Source organism: Macadamia integrifolia, chromosome 1, assembly GCF_013358625.1.
Source record: "Macadamia integrifolia cultivar HAES 741 chromosome 1, SCU_Mint_v3, whole genome shotgun sequence".
Lineage (NCBI taxonomy): Eukaryota > Viridiplantae > Streptophyta > Magnoliopsida > Proteales > Proteaceae > Macadamia > Macadamia integrifolia.
Window position 1 is genome coordinate 21,323,609 of NC_056557.1, and position 7,525 is coordinate 21,331,133.

The following is a 7,525-nucleotide window of genomic DNA, read 5'->3' on the forward strand; positions in this document are numbered from 1 at the left end:
TTATCACACATATATACATTGACTAAATTTAAACAACCATGTACACTAAAACAAGGTCTATATAAAGTCTACATTGTGCTAATTCTGTTGAGAAATTATACCTGAGCTCGACCCCTGTTTCGGGTCAAGAGGGGTGGACCCTCTGGTTGATGCTAGTACTAACGTTCTTGTGGATTCTTCCGGCTCAAGGGAAGATGGTCTTGACCTCCAACTTCCTTTCTCTAGAGATGCTGACTGTGATGGTATCCGGACAGAGTTTTGCCTGGGAACGGTTACTTTCAGATTTTGGCTGAAGTGGCACTCCAATAGATCTTCCGCTGAGGATAGGCTAGGGGAGGGCTAGGCTGAGGTGGCACTCGGACAGAGTTTTCACTAGGGATGGGCTGAAAACCTAAATGGTTGAAGGACTTCGAAGGCCTGAAGAACACTTCGAAGATTCAAAGGAAACTTACGAAGATCTCTCTGTAGATTGGAAGAACCTCAAAAAGGGGGTTGGGAGACTAAGGGGAAACTTTTCCTACACAAAAATCTCACTCAAAAAGGCAAAGGGTTGAAGAGTTTTGAAGGCCCGAAGAACACTTTGGATCTTATGAAGATCTCTCCGAAGACTTAAAAAACTTTAAGGGGGGAATGGGGAGGATAGAGGGTAGAGCTTCTCTCACTAAGAGGCTTGGACTCTTGTGGTGTTTTTGTGTGTAAAACCAAAGGGAGGGGGGTATTTATAGGATTCTTGAACCAATGGGGAGGGACGGGGAATTCCTTTAGCCAATGGGGGCATAAAGTGATTTTTTTGGACCAATGGGGTGAAAGTAAAAAATTTTGGACCAATGGGGAGGAGGGTAAAATTCTTTGGCCAATGGGGGGAAAGGTAAATTTTTTTGGGCCAATAAGGTAAAAAGATTCCTTTTTGGACCAATGGAAGGTTGCGAAGTAGGGTATGCTAGCGGGACAGTGTAAAATACACAATGGGGTGAAAAGAAAATATCTTCACCCATCAGGGCAATGGAACACAAATTTTGACCATTGACGGTAGCACACAAGGCTGGGTAGGGGTGTATGGGGCATGCACGGATGGGAGCGGGAGGCTGGCAGTGGGGGCACACTGACTGGCAAGGTGCACGGGGTATACATGCTGGTTGGTCTACTGTTGCACGCAGGCTAGGCTACGGGGGCGTGTGCATAGGCTGGCTTGTTACTGCGCTCAGGTTGGCCTGCAACTGTGCATGGGCTAGCCTGAGGTTGTGCGCAAACTGGCATGCTGCTGTGCATAGGCTAGTGTGCGCGACATGCGTGGAAAAATACAAATTTCTAGGGAAGATTACAGGAGATCCGACGGTCTGATTTGACATACCATATATCGTTGGAATCGTATTTTCAAGTACTATCCATCCATATAGTCATCTTGATCAGATTTCTTCATATATGAAAACTTAAAATTGGACCCTCTTTTCTCCCACGCGGGGTCTCTAGGGTTTTTTAGGTAGGGGATGTCTTTAGGTTTCCCTAGTCAATCATCTCTGTCGATCGGAAGCAAGAAATCACGTCTAAGATCCACATTTCATCATAATCAGAGGGGGTGAAAAAATTTGGTGTCTATAGAATGCCCCTCTTTGGCCGATGCCTATGCCAACGGCCAAAGGCCAAAGAAAAGAACGACCACATTTTGTCACCCAGAGCATGTACTGCCATCATTTTGCTCATTTAGTGATGGAGTTGAAAATGTAACAGGTAATATCTCTTAACTACTTTAAAGTCTTAGGACTTAACTGGGCGGCTGATTGCAGGAAAGAAATTCGTTGCTATTCCAATCCTACAAAAGATGTTAGTACTTGTCTTTTTCCTATACTGGGCTTGTATGTGCTAGTCTGAGGAAATCAATAATGAGATCAACTCACTCAGAACTGATTCAAAGAGGTCGGGCCATCTGCGACTGGGTTAATGACATTGGGCCACCTAGGGCTTCTCTTTGATTTTTACTTTCCATTCCCATGTGATATAATTCTCACTTACCATAAAAATAATTTTGGACTTGGTATTCGGTGGTAAGAATTTTTTATTTGTACCTTGGAATTGGGATCTCAAATTTTTTTGGGGGTGGGGAAATGAATTTTTTACCCATAAAATGGTCCCCCCCCCCCATTTGTTTATTCTTTATTCTAACTTTTATAAGTTGGGAACGATTTGTGAGTGAGTGAGTTCGGGTTTTGAAATCTTCTTGAAGATCCGAACCTTTTCATATTTTCTCGGGTTTCTTCACATTTTTTCGAAGATCTTCAGGTTTTCCTTGAAGTTCTTCACCTTTCTCTTGAAGATCTTCATAGTTCTTAAGGAAGGAGTCCTTTGGAGAATTTGACATCATTTTGGGCTTTTATGTAAATTGGAGAACTTCTTGGGTTTTTTGTGATTTTGGAAAATATGGCTGAAAGAAGAAAAAGACTTGTGGAGAAGTCCAGCTGGATGGTTGTAGCAATTCTTCTAAAAGGATGAGGGCCTTGCAGATTGGTACTCCGGACTGACTCTCCATAACACTCAAAACCATATCTGTAACTCAGTATGGGGCTCTTGGGTAAGTCTTTACATTTCATTCATTATTTGCTTATTCATTTTTTTTTCATTTATCAATTTTATTGTTACCTTTATTAGCATGAAGGGGGGGGTACCACCAACCTTGGCCCTGGTTTGAGATTTAAAATGTAACCGCAAGCGTACGGATCAGTGTAGCTATGGGTCGAACACAGGGAGAGCAGCCACTTTATTTTTTTATTTCTTTTAATAATGCAAAAGTGAACCAATTAATGGTTGAGATCTAATTCTAATTACTGTCCTAAACATATGTATCTAAAATAACGTCCTAACCATTCATCATCTAAGAATTTAAAGACGCAAGCCACGCAATTAAAATAAAATAAATAAATAACTGAAAACAAACAACCCACGCAATTAAAAAAAACAATGAAGAAAAAAAATGCTGAAATAAAAATAAAGTAAAAAAGGGGATAAAGCTAGAGAGAGACTCACAAGTAGGTTTCTCTACTTAGCCCGAGGGATGCATCATAATATGAGCTTCCCTACTTGACCAGAGAGTCACTCTTACAAGGGTTACTCTACTTGGCTTTAAGGAAAGGGAGGCAATTAAAATAAAAACAATAAAATGATGGTTCTATGGCCAGGAGGGGCAAAGCCAACACATACACCAGCCATGAACCTTGGGGGAAAGGGATAGCAATAATATAACGACTGAAATTAAAATCCTAAATTAAGAAAGAAAGGGTAGTCAGAAGAGAGAATGAGAGGGGGGAGAGAAGACTACTGAAGGAGCCTACTTACTTGAACTTCAACCCTCGAACTGAAAACTTGATCGGTTTGAGATACTACCAGGACTAAAAATCAGATCTAGAATAAACCAAATCTGAAATTTCTAGTACTAGAGAAAACAAATCTTGAAAAAAAAATTGCTCCACGGCAACGTGATCTTGTCACCTAGATCTAAGCCAATAACTATAACTTAAAAAATTACAACTCAATTGCATAAATCATAAACATAAAAGGGCTAAATAAAAATAAAAGAGTGCTTGCATTAATTGAAATAAAAAAAAGCTATTACAAAAGTGATTAAAGAAAAGATAAAGAAGAACTAAAACTAAAGAGAGAGCAAGAGAAAGAGAGAGCAACGAAAAAAAACTAGAAGAAGAATGAATTATCTCCACTCCTCTTACATGAGTTGTATTTATAGGGAATGGGGAGGAAGGGTAACAAATTTTTCTTTCCTAAAAGGGAGAAACCCACAATTGATTGTGAGATCTTTTGAGACCAAAAGTGCTAAGGTGGAGGAGAGAGAAGAGAGACATAAACTTTGAGAAATTTCCAATAATTTGTTTGCTTATTTTCTTTCCTTTTTTTTTTTAATTTATTTCTCTTCTTTTTTTCCCTCCAAGGGACGATTTTCCTTCTTGCTTTGTGTGATTTGGACAATTTTTTGGTGATGATGTGGAGGAGAGAGAAGATTTAGACAATCTTTATTTCTCCCTTTTTTTTCTTTCCTTTTTTTTTCTTCTCTTCTTACGCAGGAACCCTTCCACAATTTTTCTTGCTTCTAATTTGATGTGGAAATCCCCTCCATGCCCTTAGTGCTTTAAGTGAGTAAAAACAGGAAATCTTCAACAAAATTCTCTAAAAAAAACAACCATGAGATTCGAACTTGAGACCTCTTGGTGAGCAAGGAAATTTTGCACACCATAGCTCACCAACTACACTAGGTAGTTGTTGTTACCAAAAAAGAATCTTCAATCACTTAAGGATGTGGTCCATCGATTCTTGCTAGCATTTGGAATATTCCTTGTACCTCTGGGACAACTGTAAATGGGCTGGTTCTGCATCTCGGTTTAGTTCTAATCCATTATTCTTTTTCTTACCCGTAAAGAATAATCACTTGTTCGGTTGACCAAACGAATGTGTACTTTTAATTGAACACATCCATCTTGCTCAGAATTTCATCCTCTTCATAACCATGAAAAGAAACAGGACCTCTTTACGTGTAAAATTGAAGATATAGTGCCTGATACTCCTTAAGGCCTTGAAAATATAAAACCTGCAAAAAGAGAGTAAAACCCAAGGTAGCTCCATTCTAAATATGTAAAATGCATGTTTTACTACTCTAGATTTCACACATAAATGTGCTCATCAGAATTCCCCCACACTTAGACTTTGCTTGTCCTCGAGCAAAAGAAAAAGAAAAAGAATAGAGACAAAAAACCTAACTCACTTTCATAGGAATCACGGTTGCACTTAGCATGTGCAATAAGCCTTTAAACCCCTAGGTCACCCCTTGTGGACGAGTTGTGTCTCATGGGTGTTTACAGTGAATATACACCCAAAATTTAGAATAAACAAATCCCAACCTTAGCTAAAGGTAAGGGTCATACCGATCCGGAGCAAAGATAATTTCTCTTACAAGGGACCCCCACACTTGAACTTTTATTACCCTTTATCAATTCCAGGCACTAGCATATTTCTTAATTTGGAACTCACCTCGTCTCTTCCAAAACATCCTTATCTTAAGGCAAAACCACTTGTGAAGAAATAGGAAACCAATGACTATGGTGTTGGAGTGTTTTTGACCAAACATGTTACCAAGCATTAATGACATTTGCACATTTTTTTTCTCCTTTTTTTTTGCTTAATAAACTCTATTCTACTCCACTACTTTTGGCCTGAATGACATGGTGGAGCAAACACCAGACACTCAAGTTACTATGTAGCTTCACTTTTTGCATATGCCCACAAAGACAGTGATGCTAGAATTTCTTCAGAAGTTTCCTCCCAAGGAATTTTCGATCAAGACACCACGCTTCCTGAGGCGCAATGCCCTGTCTAGTTCAAAGGGAATCAACTCTTATTCTTCTTTATACCACATTACACATTTCATTTAAAATTGTGCATTGTCAATCTATGCTAAATTAAAAAGAATGTCTCAACTCCAAATCAAAAGTACAAGGAACCCACAGACTTACATATGGTCCAACACCATAAAACAAGGGTATCTTATTTTTCAAAAGAAAGTCCCATCTCAAGACACAGGCTTGTTTCTTTCTTCTCAACAGGGTTTTTATACGTTCAAAATGGGTACCTTAATCAAAACTTTTATTTTTATACATCAAGCAACCGAATGGTCTGATCATTAGCCAAAAGCCAAAGTAGGACTTCATCCTTAGCAAGCTCAAAAATAAAAAGAAAAATAGAAAAAACAAAGTGAAAAAAACAAAAACTGGTTTCCCTCCCCCACACTTAAGTCATGCAATGTCCTCAATGCATGGAAAGAATTAAAAGCAAAGACAATGCAAGGGAGTCATACCTGATTAAAAGTTAGTCATCAATGTAAAGAGGTTTATGGAGATCCAAGACCTCTTCACTACTAGTATTAGGAAACTCAAGGAACGGTTTCAAACACTGACCATGAACCTTCAAAATTACCCCTGTTCCTGGATTCAAAATCTGCACAGCCCCATGGGGATGTACATTATGGATAATAAACGGGCCATCCCATCGGGATCTAAGTTTACCAGGAAAAAGATGCAATCGAGAGTTGTACAATAAGACCTTATCACCAATTGCAAAAGGTTTCCGCAGAAGGTGCTTATCATGGAAAACTTTGGTCTTTTCCTTGTAAATCCTAGAACTTTCATAGACATCATTCCTAAGTTCCTCCAACTCAGATAGTTGGAGCCTACGGTGAATTCCCGCATCAGACAAATCAAAGTTGAGCTTCTTGATGGCCCAAAAGGCCCTATGCTCCAACTCAACTGGTAAGTGACAAGCTTTCCCATACACCAAATGGTAGGAAGACTGACCAAGGTCGATCTTGAATGCAGTCCGATGGGCCCACAAGGCATCAATGAGCCTAAGAGACCAATCCTTACGGTTGGGATTAATAGTTTTTTCCAAGATTTGTTTGATCTGCCTATTAGACACCTCCACTTGCCACTAGTTTGGGGGTGATAAGGAGTAGATAACTTATGGGTGATCCCATACTTTTTTTATTAAGGCCTCAAAAGGCCGATTACAAAAATGAGTACCCCTATCATTAATTATTGCACCTGGTGCACCAAAGCGGGAAAAAATATTCTCTTTGAGAAACTGGACCACCACTTTGTGGTCATTAGATTTACAAGGTATGGGCTCTATCCATTTAGAAACATAATCAACGACCAAAAGTATGTACAAATTCCCAAAGGAATTAGGGAATGGTCCCATAAAATCGATGCCCCATACATCAAAGATCTCAACTACTAAAATAGGGTTGAGAGGCATCATGTTCCTTTTATTGATACAGCAAAAAGACTGGCAGGCAGGGCAAGCCTTGCAAAAATCAAAAACATCTCTAAAAAGAGTGGACCAATAAAGTCCGCATTGGAGAACCTTTGCGGCAGTCTTCTTAGGTCCAAAGTGTCCACCACATGCATGATCATGACAAAAAGAGAGAATAGAATGTTGCTCATGATCAGGAACACATCGTCGGATAATCTGATCTGGGCATATCTTAAACAAATAAGGATCATCCCAGAAAAAGTGCTTAACTTGGGAATGAAACCTATACTTATCTTGGGTGGACCAGTGATCCAGAGTCACACTTGAAACTAAGAAGTTGACAGTGTCAGCAAACCATGGTTCACTGGACATTGTAAATAATTATTTATCTAAAAAGTTCTCGTTGACTGGAGAATCAACAGTCAAGGAATTGGGAAGCGGGGATAAATGGTCTGCAACTAGGTTTTAAACTCCTTTCTTGTCCCTAATTTCTAAATCAAACTCTTGTAAAAGTAAAACCCACCTAATGAGACGGGCTTTGGCATCCTTCTTCTGAACTAGGTATCTGAGGGCAGAGTGATCAGTATACACCACCACATGTGAACCAACTAAATAAGACCAAAACTTTTCTAATGCAAACACAACAGCTAAAATTTCTTTTTCAGTGGTTGTATAATTGAGTTGTGCATCATTTAAGGTCCTACTAGCATAGTAAATGACA